Source organism: Protopterus annectens, chromosome 11.part0 (assembly GCF_019279795.1).
Source record: "Protopterus annectens isolate FY-2018-M chromosome 11.part0, PAN1.0, whole genome shotgun sequence".
Classification (NCBI taxonomy): Eukaryota; Metazoa; Chordata; order Ceratodontiformes; family Protopteridae; genus Protopterus; species Protopterus annectens.
The window spans coordinates 147,574,435-147,602,100 of NC_056745.1; the positions used below are offsets into that span (position 1 = coordinate 147,574,435).

A 27,666-nucleotide genomic window follows, 5' to 3' on the forward strand; every position below is an offset into this window, starting at 1 on the left:
ATGCGTGTTCGTATGTGTGTGCGCGTGTGTGTATATGTGTGTGTATGCATGTTCTTGTGTGTGTGTGCACGTGTATGTGTGTGTGTGTGTGTGTATGCGTGTGTATACGTGTGCGTGTATGCACACATGTGCGTGTATGCACGCGTGTGTGTATGTGCGTCTGTTTGTATGCATGTCTGTGTGTGTGTGTGTGTGTGTAGATATATATATATATATATATATATATATATATATGTAGATATATATATATATATATATATATATATATATATATATATATATATGTAGATATATATATATATATATATATATGTGTGTGTGTGTGTGTGTGTGTAGATCTCAAAAACTAGAAAGTTTACAAAAAAAAAAAAAGTTAAAATATGAAAGATGTTCTTCACACACTCCTCTTCACAACAGTGACATTAATATGTTGTCCAGACATAATGGTAATGTTATATTGAGCAAGCAATTGTAAGTTTAAATATTATAATTATGGAATCAAGTATTTATCTCTGAATCCATAGTCTGTAGATCACATCTATCAGTCATGCCTTTCATTTATCTGCAGAGCAGTTTTGTAGATGTCACTCCAGTTTTTAGATACATTTATAATTATTAATGATATGCAAATTAATGCAAATATCTGCAAAGCAGTGCTAGTTTGACATGCCATCCAACCCCCCCCCCCCCCCAGCCATAACCAGGCTAAAAAACTTCTCAAAAACTGACTACAACCTTCTAAAGGAGGGTATCCGTAGTTTCACACCACCACCCCCCCCCTCAGAGGATGCAGACAAATATGCTGACCAGTATGCCAGTGCAGTATACAAGCACCTGTACAACTGCATGGACTCAGCCATACCCAACAAAACTAAAACCTGCTTCTCAAGGAAACGCAAACCTATGTGGTGGACATCCTGTATCAGCAGGCTTTACAACAAAAGGAAGAAACTGTTGTCCAACAGTAAAAAGGTACAAATTCCCAATTGGAAAAACTCCCTCCTTAGCCTCAACAAGCAAATTAGATCACTAGTGAAAACCTCCAAAGCGAATTATAAATCAAAACTAGCCTCTGAAACTAAGGCTAACCACAAAACCCTTTTCAGTTGCATCAGAAACTTCCATGGCAAAGCCCAGGTTTGTTCTGAATTAGTTCTTAATGGTACCACTTTCAATGATCCTGTTGACTTAGCTAGCCTGCTAGCAGATAGGTTCAGTGCAAATTTCACCCCCCCTTGTCCCCCACCCAAAGGCCCGTTCAACATCCCCAGTACTTGCCCCACACCGCACATCTCCGGAGGTCAAGTGTTAAAGGCCCTATCCAAGGCAAAGAATAGTTTCCATGGGACCTGATAGTATCCCAGGCTGTATTCTGCAATATCACCAGCAAGAACTAGCCTCACCATTAAGCACCCTATTCAGGCCATATCAAAGGCAAAGAACACAGCTTCCATAGGACCTCATAGTATCCCAGGCTATATTCTGCAACATCTCCAGCAAGAACTAGCCTCACCATTGAGCATCCTATTCAACCATAGCCTAAGTACAGGCTTCATTCCAGCAGAGTGGAGAACTGCCACTGTCATCTCCTTGCACAAAGGTGGTGCCGCTACTGACCCAGGAAACTATCATCCCATTAGCTTGACAAGTCTGATCTGTAAGGTCATGGAGCGTATTATTATGGACCTCATAAACAAGGACATAGGCAATCTCCAAGCACTTGACCCCACCCAGTCTAGATTCGTCAAGCGCAGATTTTGTCTGTTGAACCTGGTTGACTTTTTAGAGACCATCACCAAGGCACTGGATGAGGGAAAGTCAGTGTATACAGGTTACCTTGACTTGGCCAAAGCCTTTCACACAATCTCCCACTCGGGCATCATCAAAAAGCTAATACAGCTTGGCATACATTCCTATCTTATCAGGTGGGTGGCCAACTGGCTCATGGGTAGAACCCATAAGATCAAAATAGGTGCCACCACCTCTGACCGCAGACCTGTCTGTAGTGCTGTCCCCCAGGGATCTGTCCTGGGACCCCTATTATTTGGCATCTACTTCTTAGAGGTCCAGTCAAAGACAAAAGACCTACGGCTGACCAAGTTTGCGGATGATTTGTAAGTTGGGTGCTGTCATTGACTCCCCAAATGATGTTAACATACTTAGAGTGTCTCACAGCAACAAATGACTGGTGCCAAAGTCATGGCCTTAAATTAAATGCAAAAAATGTATTATCATACCATTCAGCAAAAGCACAACCCCTACTGATTACCACATTAACGGCAACCCCCTAAGCAGGCAACCTGTGGTGAGAGACCTGGATACTCAAGTTGACAACAATCTTACATTTGACCTTCATGTAGTGGCAGTGGTCAGAAAAGCGTTTTAGTTGGTTCATCTCATAAGTAAAGGGATTGCATCCAGAAAAAAAGGAGGTTATTACCACTCTGTACTCCTCCCTCATTAGGCCAATAATTGAGTATAACACCGCTTTTGGTATGTACCTTTCTAAACACCTGCATCAACTGGAAAGGCCACAGAAATACCTCACAAAGAGAATCCATGGCTTTCAACATCTGTCTATGTGGACAGGCTCAAATCACTATTGCTCTACTCTGTATCATAGAGATTGCTCAGAGGTGGTCTGTCTCTCGCCTTCAAGTCAATCTTAGACCCTGCTCCACTAGAGATGCTCCATATCCATAAGTCTAACTTCCTTGCATAGTACCTGATCAAAAGGCTTAAATCTAATATGTGACACAGATTTGTCTCCCAGAGGCTGCCATGTCTCTGGAACAGACTCCCCATACATGTCAAACAAAGTACGTTGCTGATCCTCTTCAAGCACAACCTTGATGAGTGGATGGGTAACCACAAATTTATCCCAGGGGTTCCACCTGTGTCCCTCATTGACAGGGGTGACAGGTGCTGATTGAGGTTTCTTTTTTTGGGAATAAACTCTTGGCTAGGCTTGTAAGGGCCCCAGAGCCATTGGTCTAGTAATCTCCTATGATCCTATGACACCAACCATTAGTGCAAAGATTTTTTTCAACATTGTGAATCTTTCACTTGATACCATGGAGTATCACTTTTCTTGCTGCAAGTGAGTAATAAAACTAACATATGACATGTATTCATAATAATTTTGGAAAATCCAGACTTTCTCTGGTACTGAGTATCCCACTTGTCTGAAGAGCCATTTCTGACCTATGTGGCGATTGGGCATGTGAAATGCTGTTCCACTATGCTTCTAGGTCAGTAATGCCCAAGATACTAGATAAGTACAATATTTATGCAAATATGTATATTTTGTTCCAAAACATACAAATATATGCAAATTGGTAATAGACGGCCAACAGGATTCAGAGACAGCTTTTGCAGCCTTGTATACAATTTTGTTTGATACCATGAAGTACTATATACTCTGTGTTAAATTAATAGTAATATTAATGCAGCACTTATTCGTAATTGAGCATAAAAAGAAATCATCCTTTCTTACTGACCACTGCATTTGGTCTGCCTGGCATTTCTGAGCTGTGAGTTGAGCTTTCCTAAGAAATATGGTTCCACCTTGCTCGTATGTGATGCCAGAGATAGCTACATAAAAATGGAAATGTGCATAAATATCATATTTACTGCCAAACAAGTATAAATATCTGCAGACAATGGTAAGTGACACCTGATATTAGTCAGATGTTTCTGAAAATCATGTAAGCTTTGATTTGATACCATGAAGCACCATATAAAATCTTTCTGTGTCAAGTTAACAGTAGTCTTTAGTGTAGTGCATATTTTTTTTTACTACTGTTTGAAGCTCTGTTTTTAACCTACAAATTATTGAAATTGTAAACTGCTGTAATCTTTTTGTTACCACTGTTTTAAAGCTTTGTCTTTAACCTACAAATGATTGAAATTGTAAACTGCTGTATTCTTTTTTGTAACCTTTGTTTTGGAGCTTTTCTCCCCAGGACTTCATTGAAAACGGGTTCTTATTGGCCCAGTGGACTATCCCGGTAAAGCAACTGCAAATAAAATAAATAAATAAATAAATATTCATAATTTGCACAAAAAAATCACACCCTGTCCCTTACTCACCACCCCATTTGGTGTATGCTGACTTACCCTCTGAAATGCTGTTCTGCAATGTTACTTTTCTTGACATTGCCCTAGGCATTTACAGAAACATGCAGAAATAGTATTTTTATTTGTTTAGAGATAACTATACCTGCCTAGTGATAGTTGATACCTCTGTGAAATACACAAAAAGATTGAATTGCTGTATTAGTCTAGTATTGAGAATGTTAAGCCAAGCTATATTTGTTTAAAATATATAAATATCTGCAAAGTCCAAAGATGAGCTTGGTAACACCTTCACAAATACAGCATTATTTATCTAAAGGCACGTCATGTTTGCTTAAAAAAGGAAATGGGGGAAAAAGAAACTCTTGGAAAGTATTACTGCATGAATTCCCCATTTGTTGACAAAAGCAAAACTAACAGCTAAGGAAACAAACCTAAAGCATTCTTACAAAAACTGAGACATGCAGGAAATTATCAAAACTAATGCTCAAGTAATCTGTGCTCATAACCTAACAATCAAACCATATGGGATAACCTATGGCTATTATTGAGATTTTTTTATTTCTTTATGACCATGCTGACATTCATAAAGACTTCATACGCAATATCAGAAACAAACTACTGCTGATAACTAAACTGTTCAGTATTTTTTCCAAGTATCTGAATCCTATAATTTAAAAAAAAGTGTTTTTTTTTTTTTATTGTTTTTCAGTAAAGACACCAGCCAGGAGAAGTGTTCGTTATTCAGTCCTGCAGACGTGATTCCTAAGATGAAAACAAATGCATTTCTCTTGTGCTGCCATTGAGACTGAAAATATCAAATGACTGTCGGTCCCAGCTTAAATTTGCTTCTTTGAGGATCACCGGCTCCACATTATAACTCATATCTTTTTAAAATTCTCTATTGAATTATCACTTAAGACATAGGCAAACATACATTTTTATAAAAGAAAAAAACATTGATATATTTCTAGTTGCAAACATTATATGTCATGTTTTTTGTATAACTATCATCAGTTCAACATTATAGAAGTTGAGCAATTCCTGCTTCCCTCAAGTCTCACTCCTCACTTCTCTTTCTCCTCCTGAACATTATTCTGCATGTATTGCTCCCCTAATTTCCACTTTTTTCTAGGTATTTTGTCTTACCCTTTTCTAAAGATCCCACTCTTTTATCACCATTACAATATTCAACACATTAAGTACAGTTAGTTTAGACCTTGATTTCCATTTTCTAGTAATTTTTTTTTTGGAAACCACTAGAATTAAACTTAGCAAGGCTTTACTATGTCTAGGCAATTTATAGAGCTTGTATCTCAGCTAAAAAAATCATTTTCTTAGTTACACACATTTGCTCTCCCAATATTTCAGGCAGAGTACTCTGCAGGAGGTTTTTGAAGTCTGCTAACTTATTACATTCCCAAAAGTTATGTTCCCAGTTACCTGTTTCTTCCCCATCATACCTCCAAACGTGTGCCATCTACTTGAGGAAAAAATTCTTTGGATTCTGCCTGGGGTAAAAAAATAACTCTTCAAGCAAAGATACTACATCTTCTAGACTTAGTTGCATACTTGGGAGCCATGTATATGTCCTCTCATTCTTTCCTCATGATTGATTAACTAGTCTGTTTTAATCTTTTCTAACCTTCTCTGATCAATTTCTATAGCTATAGGTTCATAGATTAGTACTAAGCTAACTGCCCTTGCGAGCCATTTTAAGCTTAGCCAGTTATCCCTTGTGAGACTCAAACCCTGCACCTTGTGTTTGTAAGGCAAACACCTTAACCATTAGGCCACCCTCCCAACCAATATTTTATATGTTGCACTAATTATCCATTTTTAACAGGAGCTTCTGTTCTAGATTCAATTAAAAACTCTGCCAGAGCAAGTGTTTCACTTAGGATTCCACAATCCCTTTCTGTTTGCCTTTACTCTGATATGAATCCTTGATAGGGAGGGCAGTCTCTAGCCTGCATTTCAAATGTCTTCTTGGCCTCTTCCCATTTTGTTACCTTTCCCTCTCTAATTATTTGCTCCCAATACCTTGATTTTTTGTCAGTTTTCTTCAATACATTCAAGCCCCCTCTTGTCTATTCACTGTACCCTAACTTCAGTCATCCCTGTCCTCAAAATCTCCTTTTTCTATTCTCATTTTGGCTTAGTTCTTAGAAAACTTTCTGCTACTTTATGAATATAATATTCTGTATGGCCGTTGTTTTCCTCAAGGGTCTGCATCCAAAATTCCATTCTGTTTATTTCTTGAATTTCCCCCATTTCATCCTCATCCCTTTTCATTTTGGATTATAGCTTTCTGCTTGTGTTATGTATATGAGCTTTAACTATGTAGCTCTAAAATATCCCTTCAAATCAAGTAATCCTAAACCACCTTGTTCGGTTGGAAGGATCAACTTACCCCACTTGACCCTTGCACTCTTCCCCTCAGACATAAAGTCCTTCAACTCTTTATTAATTATTTTCTACAACTTCTCTTCTTGTTAATAAAAATGCACCTGACCTGTATGGAAAACTAAAGGGACTAAAATGTTTTCACTGCTTGTACCTTCCTATCCATATCCATAAACAAGATCTTCCAGTTTCTTATTTTTTATATCCTCTTTTGTTTAGTCACTTCTATCCTTAGCTTCCATAACAGAATCCTTTTTAATCCATACTTCTTCATTTTATCATGTCCCCTTAAATATGGATTATTGCTGGAACAGTTCATGTGTGGGTACATAGTTTACAGCTATAGCCATTGCTTTCGGGATATAAAATTAGTGATTATAAAAAGGCTTGAAACTGTCTCAAGATGTTCCACAACACTGAGATGTCCTTTTCGTTTTTATGAGGTATAAAATAATATTGTCTGCAAAAATAGCCAACTTGTCTTGATTTCCATACCAGTTATACTCTTGAATTTCTGAGTCCCTTATTTTCTTTGCCAGTGGCTCTAAATATAAACAAATAACAGGGAAAGAGGACACCCCTGCCTGATTCCTCTGTTCAGACACAACTTGGCAGAGAAGAATTCTGTGAGTTTTTTTTTTAACCTCTAAACCCTCATATATCCTCCTCTTTAACCTTATTATATTGTATCTGGGAATGCAAATGCATCCATTACCGTACTCATAAAATCCCAGCTTACGCTGGCTGCTTTCTCTGCATCAAGACTCACCAAAAACAGTATTTTCTTACACTCTGCTTCCCTCTGGATCATTATTGCTCTATTAATGTTGTCAAATGTTTGCCTCCCCTTCACAAAAAACACGTTGATCCATATCTGTCAATTTTGGCAACATATTTGCCATTCTTTTAGCCATTATAGACATAAACACTTTATAATGGTTTAAAATTGAAATGGGCCTTTATGAAGATGGTGCTGATTGGTCTTTATTGCCATTAGCCATTGCAATCACCATAGCTTTCTTACAGGATGTTGGTGCTTCCCCACCTTATTTATACTGTTAAACCAAACCTTTCAGAGCTTTATCACTGTTTTCCCTCCTCGCTTTCAAACTTCTATCGGAATACTATGTATTCCAGGAGACTTTCCTGCAGATTGGTTATATATCATTGTTTTTATCTCATCTCCTCCTATCTTAACTGTTGATCGTTGAGCCTCCTCTACCTGTAACCTTGGCATACTTAAGTCTTCTATAACTATTTCCATTTATGCTCTTCCTTGATTCCCACATTTCTCTGCTTTTATACAAATTTTCTTAAAATTTCTGAAACCTCTCTAATACATCTACAGCTTCTCTGATTATTTTTCTTGTTATAGGCTCCCTAAGTTTGGCAATAACCCTTTCTACTTTCTGTTACCTACGTTGTTGTGCTAAAAGTTTTTGTGCTTTGGCATTATTATCAGAAAACAGCTGCTTAACAGCAATCTTTCTATTCTCCTGCATATTACTCCCTTATTTTCTCTTTAGCACTTTGCAGTTGCATCTCTCATGTTCTGCAAGATTTCTCTTATTCTGCAAGCCTCTAAATAATTCCTCTTGCTTCTTAATCATATCTTTTTCTTTTATTTCTACCTTATTTTTAAACTCCACTTTCATTTTATCCCACAAACTAGCTATTATGTCTGCAAAAATTTCTGTCTTCCCTAATAACTCTTGAATAATTTCCACTATCCATTCCGTAAATTCCTCTCTGTTTAACAGCTAGATGGTGAAGTGCCAGTGTCTCATTTTTACTTCATTACCCTGCAGTTTTATCTTGGTTGTTATTGGTGCATGATCTGAAATAGTTATTGGATGTGTGTTGAAGATTTCAATTAAATGTGCTTGTTCCTGTAAAATATAATTTCTGTCTAGTCTAGCCCAGGTATTGTATCTTGGGGAATATCACATTACCCACACTGAAGATGACATCAAAGATTGAAACAATACCAATTTCATGAACTTTAATCTTACTTTGACTTAGGAATGGGGTCCATTCCCATCATGGTATTAGAAACCCAGAAGACTTGGAAAAAATAAAAAAAAGATGATATATATGTATATATGTATATATATATATATATATATATATATATATATATACTGATATATACACTGTATTTTATATAGCATATATCATGGACAGAAGTAGGTCAAAAATTAAAAAAGATAGCTTGGTGCACAAAACCCTGGATAAGTGTCCAATCCTGGTAGGCACACTGATGCCAGGACTGGAAAAAATAACAGTGTAGAATCCTCAATATACAGAAATATTCCTGCAATGGGGCTAGGCCTAGGAGGAGGATGCCCCCCCCCCCGTCATAGAAGGAGGTAGCAGTCCACAAAAACTGATAGGCCAAAGAAGAGCCATAAAGACGATAGAGTGAACTATTGAGGATAAGAAAGACATTAAGTACTGTTACTGTTATGGAAAAAGCCCAGAATTTCCAGACATAAGATATACAAAAAGATTAAAAGAGTAATTAGAGGAAAGAATACTTCCACAAGAAAAATGGTTAGAAGCTTCAAATAAAAATGTGTGTTCATTAATGCAACAAATTTGTGAAAAACGTTATATAGACCAAGAAACTTTGCTCTGTTTGGAAAAAGAAGCATCTGAGGAAGTGCAAAAATGTAAACAAGAAAACCTAGAGATGTTTGAAATGTATAAAAATAGAAATAGGGACATGGGAAAGAAAGTGAGATTTGATATGGTGCAATATTTATGCAAAGTCACAAGCCAAATTAATCAGTACAAAAAGGCAGCCCCAAAGATATTTGAAGAGAAATACAGACAGATGCATCCAGATGTGGAATTTTTCACAGTACACAAATATCACAAAGAGGGAAAGTAGAAAAGATTAGAGGTTAAAAAAAATTTAAAGTTATGGAATGCCTATGAAGTGAAGGACTTGGTGTAGAAGGTCAACCACAGGTTACATCACAGCATGATGGAAAAAGTCCCCAAAGTAAGGAGAAAAGAGGAAGATCAGGAGACATCTGAAGCAGAAACATGGACATGGGAAAGAAAGAGATTTAATATGGTGTAATATTTATGTAAAGGAGAAAGCAAAACTAATCAATGCAAAAAGAGCAGCACCAAAGATATTTAAAGAGAAATACAGACAAAGGAATCCGAACATGTAAAATTTTACAATACAATAAAATAAGAAGCCAGAGGAAAAGTAAAAAGAAGAATAGTAATGGAGAAGTAAAAGAAAAAGAAACTGAGGTTATGGAGTACCTGTGAGATGAAGGATTCAGTGCAGAAAATCAAAATTGGAAAACACCACAGCAGTATAGAGAAATTGGCATCCAAATTAAGGAGAAACCAGTGGAATGGGAAGCATCTGGTCAGTTGCCATATGAAGATATTTTGGAGCCTTCCACAGGAAACCAGTATAAACATTTACATGAAGTCGGACAGCAAGGGAAGGAACAGGAAACTGCAGCAACTGTGACGCAGTCAAGGTTGAGGAGTGATAGGTCAATGAGTTCCCATATGAAAGAGCAATGGATGACACAGGATGAAATTGAAGAGAATGTGCCACAGGAAGATGCTATATAACTTTCTACGGAATGCCTGCAGGAAATAGAGAACACAAAAATGTGCCCTCAGTTTAGAAGTAAATGAGCTAAGAGAAGAGTTGCTTAATAGAGATAGACGTATTAAGATCAATGAAAGAAATAGACTGCAGAAGGTCAATAAAACCAAAAAAATTAGAAGTTTGGTAAAACAAATGAACACAGTAATTAGGACTGTCCATAAAGATTCATATGATATAACAGAAGTAAACAGAATATATTTCTGTGCAGCTAAATTAATAACGGCTAAAATTCTACCACAAGAACACAGGGTAGTAAGGGAAAGAAAGGGATTAATCGAATATCATCATGGAAGGTATTGAATAGAGAAAACTATAAATCAATTAAGACAAGAAGTGTCACTGTTGAAGTATAGAAGGGGGAACAGATCAACAAACATATTCAGAAAGATAGACATGATAAAAGTAACGCACAGTATCAGAACAGATCAGGATCTATCATGCACTACTGCAAATAAACTAAAAATCTCAGCACATGCAGAAAAACTTAGAAGAAATGCAGATAAATATAAAGGAAAAGTAAAAAAAAATAAGCAGCTTATTGGTGACCCCAAAAAGTTCTATAGAGAACTGGGAAACAAGGCAAAAGGAATTGAAAGATCACCCAAAAAAAGAAGAAATAGATACATTTTGGAGAAATATCTAGGAAGATCCTGTGGAACATGATGCTAAATGGATAGAAGAAGTAAAAGAGATAATAAGTGGTTAAAACTTTTTCAGATGATATAAGAATGTCATTTGGTTTTGATAAATGCACAAAAGCAACCTTTAAAGTAGGAAAACTGCAGCACCAAGAACACATCAGTTTGTGACAGGAATGTGATATAAAAGAACTTGAGCAAGAGGGAGTTTATAAATATTTGGGAATTGAAGAAGGATCAAAAATAAAACATGAACAAATGTAAACAAAACTCCATAAGGAATATTTTAGAAGGCTTTAATACTAAAACAGCATTGACTTCCATGAATAAAGTCCAGGCTATAAACCAATTTGCTTTTCCTGTCTTAACTTACAGCTTTGGAGTGAGTGATTGGCCCCAAAACGTGTTGGACAGTTAGACAGGAAAACAAGAAGGATGCTTCATGCTCATCAAATGATTTATAAAAATCAGTGCATACCAAGATTATATATCCCATGTTCTGAAGGCGGTATGGGCCTCCTCTCCATTGATTACATGTATAGTAATCATGGGACTGCACGCATCTGTTGATTTCACAAGACCCAAATGTAGTCAAAGTTCTTAAACATGAGGAGAAAAAGTCTAAGATGACTTCCCTGTTTAGTTTGGCAGAAGTATATTGGCATCAAAGAGGAATGGAAATCCAACCAGAAGTAGATAAAAATCAGGTAGCAACTGAATATCAAAAAAAAATATATATATATAAGGTGAAGGATCAGGTATCAGATGAGAAGGCAAGAAATGTGAAAAATGCATAAATATAGCTGCAAGTATAGGAAACTCTTGGAACAACCTTGTTTCAATCAGGATTGAATGCAGGAATGGTTAAGGAGAAGTGAATTTAAAACAAAAGATGAAGGGTTAATATTGGTGACCCAAGATAGTGGACTATGTACACTCTGGTTTGCAAAGTCCCTTGAACATGGAGAAATGGGCAAATGTAGGTTTTGTAAAACAGAACTTGAAACAGTTGCACATCTTGTAGCTGGCTGTGATACACTAATGGCAGGAGGACTGTATACTGAATGCCATAATAATGTGGCAAGACTGTTGCATTGGGGATTGTGCAAACATTATGGTATTGAAGTGGCCAAAAAAACACTGGAAACATTAGCCACAAAGCATAAAAGAAAATGATGGTTTATATCACATAGGATCACCCACTGCCAGCAGTTCAAAAATATATGCGAGAAAACCAGATATAGTAGTCCATGAAAAGAAGACAAAAGTAGCATTGATAATTGAAATTGCTAAACCCAGTGACTACAGTCTATTACGTACAGAACGATATGAAGTCATAAAATACCAGGATTTGCAGGCAGAAATGAGGGCAATGTGGAAGAAGGATACCCAGACAGTTCCAGTAGTAGTAGGGGCAACAGGTCGTATAAAAAAAAGAATTTACAGTCATACTGGATACCAGTACATGTAACTTCGTACAAATTGCAGACATAATCATTACTTGGCACATTGTGGGTGTGGCGAAGAGCACTTTTGGCTAACATCAAAGATTGAAACAATACTAATCGTACTTTGACTTAGGAATGGGGTCCATTCCTGTCATGGTATTAGAAACTCAAAAAACTTGGAGGAATTAAAAAAAAATGAGAAACTGAAAGCACAACTGCAAGTGTTTAAAACTTTTTCAGATGGTATAAGAATGTCATTTCATCTTGATAAATGTGCAAAAGAAACATTTAAAGCAGCAAAGCTGTAGCACCAAGAAAACATCAGTTTGGGACAAGAATGTGATATAAAAGAACTTGAGCAAGAGGGAGTGCATAAATATTTGAGAATTGATGAAGGATAAACAATAAAACATGAACAAATGCAAATAAAACTTTGTAAGGAATATTTTAGAAGACTTGATACTAAAAACAGCATTGACATCTGGGAATGAAGTCCAGGCTATAAACCAATTTGCTCTTCCTGTCCTAACTTACAGTTTTGGAGTAATAGTTTGGACAGGAAAACAAGAAGGATGCTTCATGTTTATCAAATGATTTACAAAAATCAGTGCATACCAAGGCTATATATTCCCCGTTCTGAAGGATGTATGAGCCTCCTTGAAATTAATTACATGTATAGCTCTGCAGTAGTGTGACTGCATAAATATCTGCTGACCTCACAAGACCCAAACTTAGTGAAAGTTTTGAAACATGAGGAGAATAAGTCTAAGATGATTTCCCTGCTTAGTTTAATGGAAAACATATTGTCGTGAAGCGGGAATGGAAATCAAACCAGAAGTAGATAAATTAGGCAACAACTGAATGTGCCAAAAAAAAAAAAACAAAAGCAAGAATATAAGGTGAAGGATCAGATAAGAAGGCAAGACGTGGAAAATGCATAAATATAGTTGCAAGTATAGACAACTCTTGTAACAACCTCATGTTGATCAGGATTGGATATGGGAATGGTTAAGCAAGAGGTGAATTTAAGACAAAAGGTTAATATTGGCGGTTCAAGATAGTGAACTTGCGTATATGTTGGTTTACAAAGTCCACTAAACGTGGGAGAAATGGACAAATATAGGTTTTGTGTAACATAATTGGAAACAGTTGCACATCTTGTTGCTGGTTGTGATGCACTGATGGCAGAGGGACTGTATACTGAAAGGCATAGTAATGTGGCAAGACTGTTGCATTGGAGATTGTGCAAACATTGTAATACTGAAGTAGCTGAAAAGTACTAGAAACATGAGCCACAAAGCATCATAGAAAATGATAAAACACAAATTCCCCAGTTGTACAGGATCCAATAAAGGCTGTCCCACAAAGGTAATAAAATGCAGTCCACAGATGATCCAAAACATGTACAAGGTTTACTAGCGATACAAAAAAGTTAAACATTCACTTTCATTTCCAACACAGGAAACTTCATCAGATTCTGATGAAGTTTTCTGTGTTGGAAATGAAAACGAATTTTTAACTTTTTTGTATCGCTAATAAACATTGTACATGCTTTGGATCATCTGTGGACTGCATTTTATTACCTTTGTGGGACAGCCTTTATTGGATCCTGTACTACTGGGGAATTTGTGTTTTATTAGTTTTTTGTGTTTTTTTCCCCCGTTTTTCCATTGTTAACTTTTTTTACTGATCATAGAAAATGATGTTTGTATCACATGGGATCATCCGTTACCAAAAGTCCAAAAAACAGATGCAAGAAAACCAGATATAGTAGTCCATGAAAAGAAGACACAGATAGCATTGATTGAAATTGCTACACCCATTGACTACAGTGTCTTATGTACAGAGACACAAAGTCATGAAATACCAGGATTTGCAGGCAGAAATGATGGAAGTGTGATGAAAGATCCCCAAACTGTTCCAGTAGTAGTAGGAGCAGTGGGTGTTTATAAAAAGACTTTACAGTTGTACTTAGATATGTTACGAATACACACAACTCCATATGAATTACAGAAGGAGTCATTACTGGGCACATTGCGGGTGCTTCGAGGAGCACTTCTGGCTGACATCAAAGACTGAAACAATACTAATTTCATGAACTTTAATCATACTTTGACTTAGGAATGGGGTCCATTCCCATCATGGTATTAGAAACTCAGATGATTAGGAGACATTCAAAAATAATAAAGAATAAGTGGAAGATTATAAGAAGAGGATTTGATCAAGTCTTAATGAAAGATGTTTTAAGAAGAAAGCACCTAACCAGATTTTTTTATTTTTAATTAAAGCGATTATTTTCAGGACCTAGGGGCTTGTTTTACTAGTGTGGATATTTTCTTTTAAATTACTACACACTCATCCCAGACCTGACCCAGCAGCTATAGCTTTAGCCAGTCCAGCAAACATTTTGATGTTAAGTTGTTAATCTCGCCTTCATTCTTGCTGGATGGGTTCGGAGCCGATCCTCGGCTCCGACTCGGCACTTGCTTTAGCTCGAGAACTCCTTTTACCAGCTCGAGGCAACCCTATATCCCATGATGCAAGGCGGAACTACCTCAGATCTCGTTTGCCGCTTAGCGAAAGGGGTCTCCTTTGCCAGCTGAGGTAAGTTTTTTCTTTGTGAAATAAGAAAAAGATTAGTTAGGGGTTTATTTTTCCCTTTTAGTGTTAGTTTAGTCTGTAGTTAGTTACAGCCCACCCTATTCCCTTGTTTTCAAACTTTTATAATCTTTAATCTAAAGTTTTTTAGTCAGGCCTAATTCCCCATTGGTTATTCCCTTCCTGTGTGTTTGTGTAAGGGATTAATTTGTGTGTTTGTTGGGATTGTTTGTGTTTCCATCCTCCTAGGATGTCAAAGGAAGGCAAGGTCTCAGGCTTCAAGAAGTGTGACCAGTGCTGTCAGAAAATGTCTCTGACAGACGGTCACACTTCTTGTGTTTATTGCCTGGGGCCTTTGCACCTGCAGGACTCCTGTGCTTTGTGTCATGCTTTTAGCCAGAGAGTCCTGCAGGAAAGGAGGAATAAGCTCATCCTCCGAGGCTTACTTAAGCCAGAAGGTTCTCCTCCTAAATCAGGGTCAGGAAAACCTCCTAAGCCACCGAAGGCTCAGGCTATAGTGTCCAAGCCTCCTCCGGTGGCTCCGGCTCCGTCGGAGCCGACATCGGCTCCGGCTGGAGACGATACATCTTCTGTTCAAGTAGTGGGTTCGGCGCCGACCGGCTCCGATACCCTGACTACTGTGGCCTTGTCGGCTCCGGCTGGAGCCGACACTTTATCCAGCATCGGAGCCGAGATATCCTCGGCTCCATCTGGAGTTCAAGGGACTTCGGCTCCGATGGCTTCAACCCGTAAGAGATCTCGGTCCCCTTCTATACTGAGTATCCACTCGGCTCCGGGGTCTCCTCTTTTGTCGGAGCGGAGCCATCGGAGCCGATCTTCGAGATCTTCCAGGCTGTCTGACCACGATTTAGAGAGGGTGGTAAGCAGGCTGTTGAAGTCTCAGGCACTGGCCCAAATGCTCCATAGCCCGTCTCAACAGACTTCGGCTATAGCCCCAATCCTTGAACTTCCTCCTCCGACTCCACACCGGAGTTCGGAGCCGGAGCTTCTCGGGACAGCGACTGTTTCGATGCCGGAGCCGATACATCCTTCGGCTCCATCGTCCTCGGCTCCGATCTCCTCCTTGAGACCTTCCTTGGAGGGATACGGTCATCGGGTTTCCACTGCCGGCTCCGAGGGGGCTAGTGGCATCGGACCCTTGTCCGACCCCGCTCTCCCTCTAGGGGCTTCGGCTTTGGTAAGCTCGGCGCCGACATCGGCCTCGGAGCCTTCTCTCTCTTTGGAGCCGGCCATTCCTGTTTCTTCGGAGCGGGTGTGTTCCGGCCTCCCGGGGAGAGGAGCCTTTGAGGTGATGAGGAGTGTCCTGGCCTCTGAGCCTGGTCAACGGTCCATCCCTCTAGCTCCTCCCTCTTCAGTGCCTGCAGATGCCTCTTGCCAACCTCTTGCTCACAGGCCCAGGGATCCATCGCCCCAGGTTTCCCCACTGGGAATTTCCTCCTCTTCCGAGGTTTCTCCTGATCCTGCAGGGGAACCCCCTCGGAAGAGGACGTGTAAGAGGAAACACACAGACTCCCCTGAGTCTACTACATCTGTTACCAACTTAGATGAGTCGGAGGGTTCCCCACGGTCCCCCTCTGAGGATGTCTCCTTTTCAGACATCCTTGAGCTCCTCAAACAGAGGGGGAATTGGCCTCCATTGACCCCTCCGAGGATGAGTCGGTATACCTGGAGGCTTTTGGATCCCGACCCTCCACCTCCTGGGTGTCTCCGCCTTTCGACCCACTTATGCAGGTAGTGGCTCGGAAGGCGTGGGCGGCTCCAGATTCTGTGGAACCTGTCCCCAGAAGACCATCCAAATTCATTATGGCCCCTTCGGATAAACAGTTCCTTTCCAAAGGTGTCTCTGTGGATGCTATGGTGGTGGCGGCCACTAAGAAGGAACTGGCAGATCCTTCAGTACCTGTCCATCCTCCTAACAAGGATTCTAAGACCATGGACAGGTATGGAAAGTGGATGTTTTCTTCAGCGACCTTTGCTATGCGTTCGCTGAATTATCTTTGTCACTTCACCAGGCTTCAACGAGATATTCTCAAAGAACTGGGTGAAGTAGTCCAGGATCCTTCTGCTGTTGGGGCTCAGGAAAAGATTGCCTCACAGCTTGCTATCCTGAATTCCATATCTAACTCCTCCATGCGGCTCATATCTTATGCGGCCGATGGAGCGAGCAGGGCCGCAGGCACAGGAGTTGCTCTTAGACGCCAAGCCTGGATGCGGCTGTGTAATTTTGCGGACCCCTTTAAGGCGTCCTTCACTAATACCCCCTTTGATGGTTCAGCTTTGTTCGGACCTCAGGTGAAGGATACCTTGACCAGGTGTGAGCAGGACGGTAAAACTCTTTCTGCCGTTGGAGTCCATTTTCCACTCCTTCTAGACCATATCCCAAGGGTCAGAAGGGGGAAGATGTGGTTCCGTAAAGCCCAAGGAGCTACACCGGACACACGTGGTCAGTTTACCCCAGAGGCAGAGGGGTAACAATAATAGACGCCCCTAGAGGCAGGGGGTCCTCAGAACCAGGGCAACAGGGAGTCTCTTCCTGAGAAGCCTTTTCAGCATCCCTGAGGTGTTGCCCGACTGTCCACCCTTGGAGGCAGTCGGGGGAAGGATTTCACTGTACCCAGTAGCCTGGCAATCCCTATTACAAGAGAAGTGGGTACAGTCGATTATATCCGAGGGTTACAAGATCCCCTTCGAAAGGTTTCCCGTACCTCTACAATCCCTTCCAGACATCTCACCCAGTCAAAGGGATTTGGCAGAACAGGAGGTTTCAAAACTCCTAGAAAAAAGAGCCGTCCAGACAGTGCCGACAGACCAAGTAGGATCCGGCGTCTACTCAAGATTCTTTTTGGTCCCCAAAAGGACGGGAGATTGGAGACCAATATTAGACCTGAGCAATCTGAACAGATTTGTCAAGAAGGCAAGATTCCGGATGGTCACGCTTCAGTCCATTCTGCCCTTTCTGGGCAAGGACAACTGGATGTGCTCTGTAGACCTTCAGGATGCGTACTATCACATAAAGATTCACAGACGCTCCAGAAGGTTTCTCCGCTTTCGGCTAGGGACCAGTCATTACCAATTCAGAGCACTGCCCTTTGGCCTCACTTCAGCCCCCAGAGTGTTTACCAAATGCATGGCAGTGGTCACAGCTCACCTGAGACGTCTAGGATTCCAGGTGTTTCCTTATTTGGACGACTGGCTCCTCTCCGCCACCACCAAGTGTCAGCTTCTTCAGTCCAGAGACTACACCCTACAGCTTTGCAGGAAATTGGGAATTTCAGTAAATTTCGAAAAATCTTCTCTGCTGCCTTGCCAATCTATCACCTTTATAGGCAGAATTAAACACCGTCAAAATGTTAGCCAGACTAACAGATCAAAGAATTCTGGACATCCAAAAATTTGTTCGGCTTCTGTTACAAAGCAACAAGATCAAAGCCAGATTTGTCCTGAAGGTTCTAGGTCTTATGGCTGCGGCCATTGTTCTTCTACCACTGGCTCGCTTCCACATGCGTCTTCTGCAGTGGATGTTATTCACGCAGTGGTCGTACCACAATCTTCCGATGAGACACAAAATCTTAGTCACACAGTCGTGCAGGGCTCATCTGGGCTGGTGGATATCTTCCCCTCTTCTTCATCAGGGCCGACCCTTTATTCCCCCTCCTCCAGTTGCCACAGTCACTACGGATGCCTCTATGATCGGGTGGGGGGGGCATTATCAGGGCAGGATGGTCCACTGGACGTGGCAACCCATAGAATACCATCTGCACATAAATGTCCTGGAGATGAGAGCAGTGCTTTTAACGTTGCAAGCCCTCGACGACTTTTTTCCCACAGGGACTATTGCAGTACAAACGGACAACATGTCCGTGGTCTGGTACATCAACAAACAGGACGGAACCAGGTCCTATCCGTTATGTCGAGAAGCTCTCAGACTTTGGCAATGGGCGATCTCTTCTCAGCGGTTTCTGATAGCAACGCACATCCCCGGCAGGTCCAACCTATTGGCGGACAGGCTGAGCAGATCTATTCTGATGCCTCACGAGTGGTCTCTCAATCAATCTGTAGTGGATCAGATTTTTCTGAAGTGGGGCACTCCTTGTTGCGATCTTTTCGCTACCCCTCAAAACAACAAGTGCCCAGACTATTTCACTCTATTTCCCCTTCCAGGTCAACCCTTGAGAGACTCTCTAACCCAGGATTGGCCTCGGGGACTTCTTTATACTTTTCCTCCCTTTCCCTTGATTCCACAAGTCATTCAGAAAGCCACCGTTTTGAGAGCCAAATTGATCCTCATTGCTCCATATTGGCCTCGACAAATTTGGTTTCCGTCTCTGCATCGTCACCTTCTGGTGCAGCCCTGGCATCTGGACCCAGTTCCGGATCTTTTGATCCACCAGTCGGGTCAGCAGCACCGGGCCATTCATTCTCTCAACCTCACTGCTTGGTTGCTCCACTTCCTTCCCTAGCCAGGCTACCAATGATTTCTGACTCAGTCAGAGACATTTTAGTGTCTTCTTTGAAGTCGTCCACTAGGACTATTTATGCTAGCAAGTGGCGACGTTTTTCGATTTGGGCAAACTCCAGAAATATTGATCCTTTTACTGCTCCCATACATTCTGTTTTAGATTTCCTGGCGGAGGTTTTTCATTCAGGATCCTCGCCATCTACAGTCAAAGTACAACTGGCTGCTATTTCCAAGTATCATGTTGGCTTGCATGACAATAACATTATGTCTCATAGATTATGCAAGGCCTTTTGAGAGGAGTTTTTCTCCTAAAACCACCTATAAAGCATCCTCCTCCGCAATGGGATCTAAACTTAATGTTGGCATCCTTGATACTACCTCCCTTCGAACCGCCTGCTTCATGTTCTTTGAAGTTATTGACATGGAAAACTATATTTTTACTGGCTGTCACTTCTGCAAGAAGGGTTTCGAGATTCAAGCTCTCTGCATTCATTCACCTTATTTGGTTTTCATAAGGACAGGGTATCGTTAAGAACTAACCCTTCCTTTCTCCCCAAGGTTGTATCTCAAACCAATATTAACCAATCTATAGATCTACCAGTCTTTTTCCCTAACTATTCCGACAGAGCTGAACAGAAACTGCATTTTTTGGATGTCCATCGTCAGCTCAGGTACTACTTGCATAGAACTAAACAAATTAGAAAATCGGACCAATTGTTTGTTTCCTATGCAGAAAACAGGATAGGTCTTCCAGTTTCTAAAGTGACCTTATCCAGATGGTTGACTTCCACCATTTCCTATGTGTACTCTCTCAGAGGCAAACAACTATCTTCTAAGCCAAAAGCACACTCGACCAGGAGTCTATCCACTTCTGCAGCCTTTCAGGATAGACTACCCATTGATACCATTTGTGCAGCGGCTACTTGGGCTACGCCTCATACCTTTGTCTCTCATTACAAGTTGGATTTGGCCTCCAGAGATAGGGCCAGTTTTGGTTCCACAGTTCTCAAGAGTCTGTTCCATTGAGCCACCCGGGATACAGGTGCTAGGGACGCGGTCCCATCCAGCAAGAATGAAGGCGAGATTGACAACTTAACATTTAGAAGTTATGTACCTACCATAACGTTCCATGTTAGTTGTCTTCTCGCCTTCTTTCTTGCCCCTCCCTCCTTCCCCTGCCCTGGACAGATCTTGGAGAGTTCCTATTAGATTGTTTCCTCCGGTACGTTGTTATGAGGATTTCTTTTAGGAACCATTGTTCCTAATTCTGTTAGGATAGTCTTTAGCAGGGTAAGTTAGCTGCCAAACGAGATCTGAGGTAGTTCCGCCTTGCATCATGGGATATAGGGTTGCCTCGAGCTGGTAAAAGGAGTTCTCGAGCTAAAGCAAGTGCCGAGTCAGAGCCGAGGATCGGCTCCGAACCCATCCAGCAAGAAAGAAGGCGAGAGAAGACAACTAACATGGAACGTTATGGTAGGTACATAACTTCTAATTATTTCTTATTCTTCCCCTTCTAACAAACAGGATAAAATAATTGATAAGTTTGAGGGAAAAAGTGTATACTTTTGCAACTTTCTATTAGGGAAAAAAAATCAAAAAATTAAACGGAAACCTAAACATGTAGTTTCATCTGCTGCAGTTAGGAATGGTCAGGTTCATATGTTAGTTTATTCTGACTAATTCTAAAAAGTATGAGGAATGTTTTTTATCATATTTTCCTTCCTGTGAGGAAAAATCTGCTTTGTGTGGTTTATTTCTTCTATTTCTCAGATCACTATGCATTGATGAAATTGTGTTTATGACTCTACATACTACATCCAGGGCTGTTGCCACTGGTGCTGTGTTGAGGTTTGCCTGGCTGCATTCTCAGAACTGCCCAGAGGAAATAAAAATGAGATTTTAATTTTACCTTTGGATAGAGATTTAATTTTTGGACCCCCTGTTGCAGAGGTTTATAAAAATGTGATGAGAGGACTAAGCTAATACAGGGAATCCCTCAGATTTTTCAGCCCTCCTTCTCTATTTTCCAAGGTTTTGTCTGCTCTCTTGTCCAGGTTTGGGAAGAAATAAAATAGTCTTGGCAAAATGCTGGTAAGAAGACATTTAAATAAAACAAGGCAGGTAGGTTCCAAAAAGAAAACAGGACCCCCCCCCAGAACCAAAGACAGTCAAATGTCAGAATTATTACATAAGGGACCTTGACCCCCCCCCCTGCCTCCAAGCAGTCCCTTTTTCCTTCCAGAAAGTTTGAATCTCCATTACTTTCTCTGGCAGTAGATGGTTTCAAATGGCAATGAGAAGAAATACCTCCGTTCCAGGTAATTATTCCAGATTCACCAGACCAAACTCCTGTGCCCCCCCACCCCATACAGCATATGCTTTCTGAAAGGGTAATAGAGACAGCTCCTCCTTCGCAGTTGATATTTGACGTTTTTATTCAAGAACGTTTCCGGTGTCAAAGAAAGAAAATGGCTGCAGATCTGTTCTTTACCTTTTTATTTCCGAAACTAGTTTGACAGTGCCCAATTTCAAAATGCTTTCACTACACAACCTCTTCTTCCTCATTTAAAATGTTGGTAGCTTTGTATTTAAAAGATGCTTATCACATTCCAATTCATCCAGACGTCAGGCATTTCTTAAGGTTGCATGTGTCTGAATTACATTATTAGCTCTTTGACTTACTCTTTGGGCTATCCACTGCTCTAGTAATATTTACTAAGTGTCTAGCTCAAGTTATAGTACATCGCAAGCTACAGGGTATCCACATTTTTCCATATTAACACAACTTGATTATTTTTACAGAGTTTTTTTTTTTTTTTATAAGTGTCAGGAATTTGTGTGAGGTATCTCCTATGCAGGCTGGGATTCCAAGAGAACATTCAAAAGTCTTTTTTCACTCCATCAGTACAAAAAGCTTTTCTTCTACAGGAAAAAATAGATCTACATTTATATTTATTTCACGTTTTTTTTCACTCAGACTTCGGTTACTGCGAGGGAATACCTCAGGATTCTGGGTCTCATGGCATCTATGATTTTAATGATACCTCTGGCAAGACTCCACACGAGTAAGATACAATGGTATCTAAAGCCAGTTTACTCCCAGCCCCAACACTCATCTTTTCAGATTCCAATTATGGGATTTGTGAGAAGAGAAATCACTTTGTGAAGAGATCAAATAGTCCTGAATTCAAGTCTCCCCTTCTCCCCTAATGCTCTAAAGCAGTGAGTAACCACTAATGCCTTGGACTTTGCATGGGGAGTAGTGACAAGGTGGATAAAAGTGCATGGTATCTTGGACAACAAAGATAGACAAAAGCACATAAATATAAAAGTGATACTTGCCCTTATTGAAGCACTCAATTTTCTGATTCGTCTTTGGTCCCCATAACCATTTTAAGCTGTTAAGACAATACCACAGTGATGTTGTACATAAACAAAAAAGGGAGAACCAAGTTTTACCCCCTTATGCAGACCAGCCATTATAGTGTGCAATATAGCTTTATGGCACAAGCTTGCTCTACAGGCTTCCTACATTCCATCAGAGCAAAATTGTGTGGCAGGCAAGTTGAGCAGGATGAAGGCAGACCATCATGAAAGGAAACTATAGCGGAGGGAGGTTCCATGATTTGACCCATCTGTGAGGAGTTATTCAAGTAGACCTTTCTGCTTCCTCTCTGAACAATCAGCTGGCAATTTCTTCTCCAGAATTCCATGCAAGAAGTCCTGGAAGAGAGATACCTTTTCTTTGGACAGGAGTGTTCCTGTATGCTTTTTCACCCTTTCCACTGATATCCAGTTTATTTCTGAAGATTCAGAAGGAATATTCCAAGATCATTGTGGTGACTGCTTTCTGGCCAAGGCAAGAGTGGTTCTCCCTTCTTTTGGAATTGGCCAGAGGCAATTATCAGAATCTTTTCTGAAGACTGGATATATTACCACAAGAGCAGGGGTGTTTGATACATCTCGACCCCAAACAACTCCATCTGTCTGCCTGGATGATAGGGTTTCAGTACCTTTTAGGCACCTCTTTACTGAAAAGGTACCAATGGAGGCAAGACCCAGTCAGGATTAGCATTTCTCAGACTTTACTATATTTGAGTGAGTTATGTTACCATGGCCTGTCTTACTTTTCTGTCAAGGTTCATTTGTCTGCCATTTCAGCACACTTCTCCATGAATTCCCCTCTTTCATGGCATTTCCATGTCAAAATGTTTTTGAAAGGGGTATTGCATAAGAGACCTCCTAGAAAATCAGTGGCTCCTCATTAGGATCTTAATTTCCTGTCTGTCCGCTCACCTTGAATAAAAGCACCATACAATATTCCAAGCACAAGGATGTAATCCAAACATAAAAAAGTTTATTCCACCGTTCTTTAACTGAATTCCACAGCAAATATAATGACCTCCAAAAATCAACTGTGAAGTAAGCGCTTTCATCTGTAACCATAACAGACTTTATCAAACTGTTGTGTTTCCCTCCTTTTTTACACTTGTATACAAATGTGTACTTAATTAGTATCCAATTAACATTTAAAAATACAGTTCACTAAAATATATTAAAAATATACATACTCAAGAAGTGTATTAGCAGGACAACAATACATCTAAGGTTAATACCCAGAAAAATACTGAGTGTGTAAACTGAAAACCTAGGAATTCATGTAATAATTCTCATTTTAAATTACAATTTCCTAGCTTTCTGTTTTAACACTGGCCATAGGGATAAATGTTCGTTAATACCAGGGGATTCTGTTGCGTTTAATGTCAACTGCCAATGCAGTTCCCTAGTTTCTAACTCATTCCCCCAATCACCTCCTCTAATATTCCTTTTAACTATCTCCAATATGCCAAACCTGAATCTGGTAAAATTAGGACATGTTTCTGAATGTTTAAAAAGAGCATTATTTTTATTCTTTGTTTCCATAGCATATGGTATGTTCATAAATTCTTTGCCTTAATGGTCTTTCTGTTTTCCCTACATAAAAATTTGAACAGCTTTGACAAATGGCAATTTATACGACCGCTCTTGTTTGACAATTGCCACCAACCATCCTAATAGTGGGTGTCTTGTCTCCTACCTTGTATTCACTGCTTTCCAAAATCAGTGAACATTGGTTACACCTACCACATGTATTAGTAGATGCAACTGTACTTAACTGTTTTGTGTGTTCTAATAAATATCTCATATTTTCCCCACTGTATTAGTAAAGAGTGGGCCCATACCTAACCAATGGGTGTACTCTTCATTTCCTTCCAAAATCACCCAATTTTTGGTGAGAATCTTTTGTACCTCCCTGCCAAATGAACTAAATTCTATAACCATAGAATGTGTGTATCTATCAGTCTGGTTAATTTGAGCTTCCTTAATAACTTGTTTTTGTCCTAATAAGGAAATTAATTTGTTACCCCATCCTATTGTAATCTCTTCTTTAAATTTCTGCACCATTTCCGTGGGGTATCCCCTATTCCTAAACATATCGGTCAACAACATCAATTCTTTTGTTAACCCTTCTGACGTTGAACACATTCTTGCCCCCATAATCATCTGGCCTCTTGCAAGGTTTCTCTTCATATAAAATTGGTGTTGACTCTCAAATCTCAAGAAACTGTTAGAATATGTGGGTTTCCTGTGAACTAATGATTCAAAGCAGTTCTGGTTAATGTTTTTAACCAACCTTACATCTGAGTAGTCTATAACATGTGAATTATAAGTATGTGTAAATTGAAAATGTTCACAAATATTATTAATAAATCTCTCGAATATTGATACTTTCTCAAAATCCACTTTCTATAAAATAACAAGTATATAGTATCCAATCTTTGGAAAATTCTGTATCAAATATCTATTTCTTCTCCCACATACAAAAAACTACATTAGCAAAAATTGGGGCACAACTTGACCCCATTGCTACCCCCTTTAATTGCCTGTAATATTCTTATTCAAATACAAAAATGTTGTTTTTTAACACCCATTCCATCATTTGTACTACAAAGTGAATCATGGTTGCACTTAAATTACTGTATTCCAATAGTGCATCGTTAAATAATTCCAATCCCAATTCATGGGGAATGGATCCAAAAAGGTCAACAACATTAACAGTTGAAAAACCAGTACAGTCTGTGTAATATTCCTGTTTTATCCAAGTTAAAAAATCCCATGAATCTTTCACAATATAGTCTATCTTTTGTAACATGTCTTTTACTAACCTATCTATGAACACTCCCAATGGGTGTGTGGAACTACCTTGAGCTGCTATAATTAAAAAACAAATTAATTTCCTTATTAGGACAAAAGTTATTAAGGAAGCTCAAATTAACCAGACTGATAGATACACACATTCTATGGTTATAGAATTTAGTTAATTTGGCAGGGAGGTACAAAAGATTCTCACCAAAAATTGGGTGATTTTGGAAGGAAATGAAGAGTACACCCATTGTTTAGGTATGGGCACAATCTTTACTAATAGAGTGGGGAAAATATGAGATATTTATTAGAACACACAAAACAGTTAAGTACAGTTACATCTACTAATGTGGTAGGTGTAACCAATGTTCACTGATTTTGGAAAGCAGTGAATGCAAGGTAGGAGACAAGACACCCACTATTAGGATGGTTGGTGGCAATTGTCAAACAAGTGCGGTCGTATACATTGCCGTTTGTCAAAGCTGTTCAAATTTCTATTTAGGGAAAACAGAAAGACCATTAAGGCAAAGAATTTATGAACATACATATGCTATGGAAACAAAGAATAAAAATAATGCTCTTTTTAAACATTCAGAAACATGTCCTAATTTTACCAGATTCAAGTTTGGCATATTGGAGATAGTTAAAAGGAATATTAGAGGAGGTGATTGGGGGAATGAGTTAGAAACTAGGGAACTGCATTGGCAGTTGACATTAAACGCAACAGTATCCCCTGGTATTAACAAACATTTATCCCTACAGCCAGTGTTAAAACAGAAAGCTAGGAAATTGTAATTTAAAATGAGAATTATTACATTAATTCCTATGTTTTCAGTTTACACACTCAGTATTTTTCTGGGTATTAACCTTAGATGTATTGTTGTCCTGCTAATACACTTCTTGAGTATGTATATTTTTAATATATTTTAGTGAACTGTATTTTTAAATGTTAATTGGATACTAATTAAGTACACATTTGTATATAATTGTAAAAAAGGAGGGAAACACAACAGTTTGATAAAGTCTGTTATGGTTACAGACGAAAGCGCTTACTTCCCTATTGATTTTTGGAGGTAATTATATTTGCTGTGGAGTTCAGTTATAGAACGGTGGAATAAACTTCTTTTTTATGTTTGGATTACATCCTTGTGCTTGGAATATTGTATGGTGCTTTTATTCAAGGTGAGCGGACAGACACTTCCTGGGATTGTGTTTTTTTAGTTTGTTTTTTGTCTACAATCCTGGTGCTCGAGTTTCTTGCAGTGTTGATTTAATTTTGTGTTAGAGATGCCAACACTTGCTCCATTTGAACCAGCCCATCTGTCTGACTTGAGCTTTTTAAGATGGAAGACAGTTTTACTTGTTTATCTGACCTCATTTTCCTTATAGACAGGTTTTCTATGAGAACTAATCCTTCTTGTTTGCCTAAAGTGGTATCAGAATTTTTTAATCCAAACTATCCACCTGCCTGTGTTCTTTCATGAATTCAAAAATGAGGGAGAAAGGATACTATCTTGACAAAACAGAATCTTTCAAAACTTCAGATCAGTTGTTCATTTCTTATGATGTTAAGAAGGGACAACTTGGGTCAATGCAGACTATTTCATTATTCCTGCCACAGCATAGGTATTCAAGGCAGGGTCAAGGCACATTCTACCAGGGCCTTGGCTTCATCTGTGGCTTTTTGGAAAGGGTTGGACTCTTAAGCATTGTAGACTCAACAACTTGGTCCCCTCTACATACTTTAAAAAAACACTACAAATTAGATTCCTTCTCCAGGTCTAGGTCAGACTTTGCTAGGACCATTCTCCAGGACCTCCTGGACCCTTCTCCTTCTACATCCCAGTTGTTTTAAGCTATGGTAATCCACCCATATGGTTTAGGCTACAGTAGCAGTGATCAATATAAAGAACATAGCACAGTTGTGTGAGTAAATTTACCATAACAGTAAATGTTCGAGTGATTACTGCTGCAGTAGTTGCTCCCTCCACCCCCCTTGTTTTTTTGCTGTTTTTTTTTGTGCCAGGGTGTGAACATTTATTTTTTGTTGTTCCCAACAATGTCCTATCAGGGCTCAGTTTCCCTCTTGTTGGTTGGCTTGAAAACTCTGAAGGACTTTGTGCCCATACCTTTCTTTTTAGTAAGCTCAATGTGAGATAGCTAATGGTCTGGGTGTGTTGAAGGTACCCT

The 27,666-nt window shown here is 39.6% G+C and overlaps 1 protein-coding gene across 1 annotated transcript in view; it reads left to right on the plus strand.

Annotated features, from left to right (window-relative positions):
- The window catches only part of AGBL3 (AGBL carboxypeptidase 3), a 1,419,881-nt gene that overhangs the window by 233,288 nt on the left and 1,158,927 nt on the right, over positions 1-27,666 (plus strand). The gene's annotated exons all lie outside the window — the stretch shown is intronic.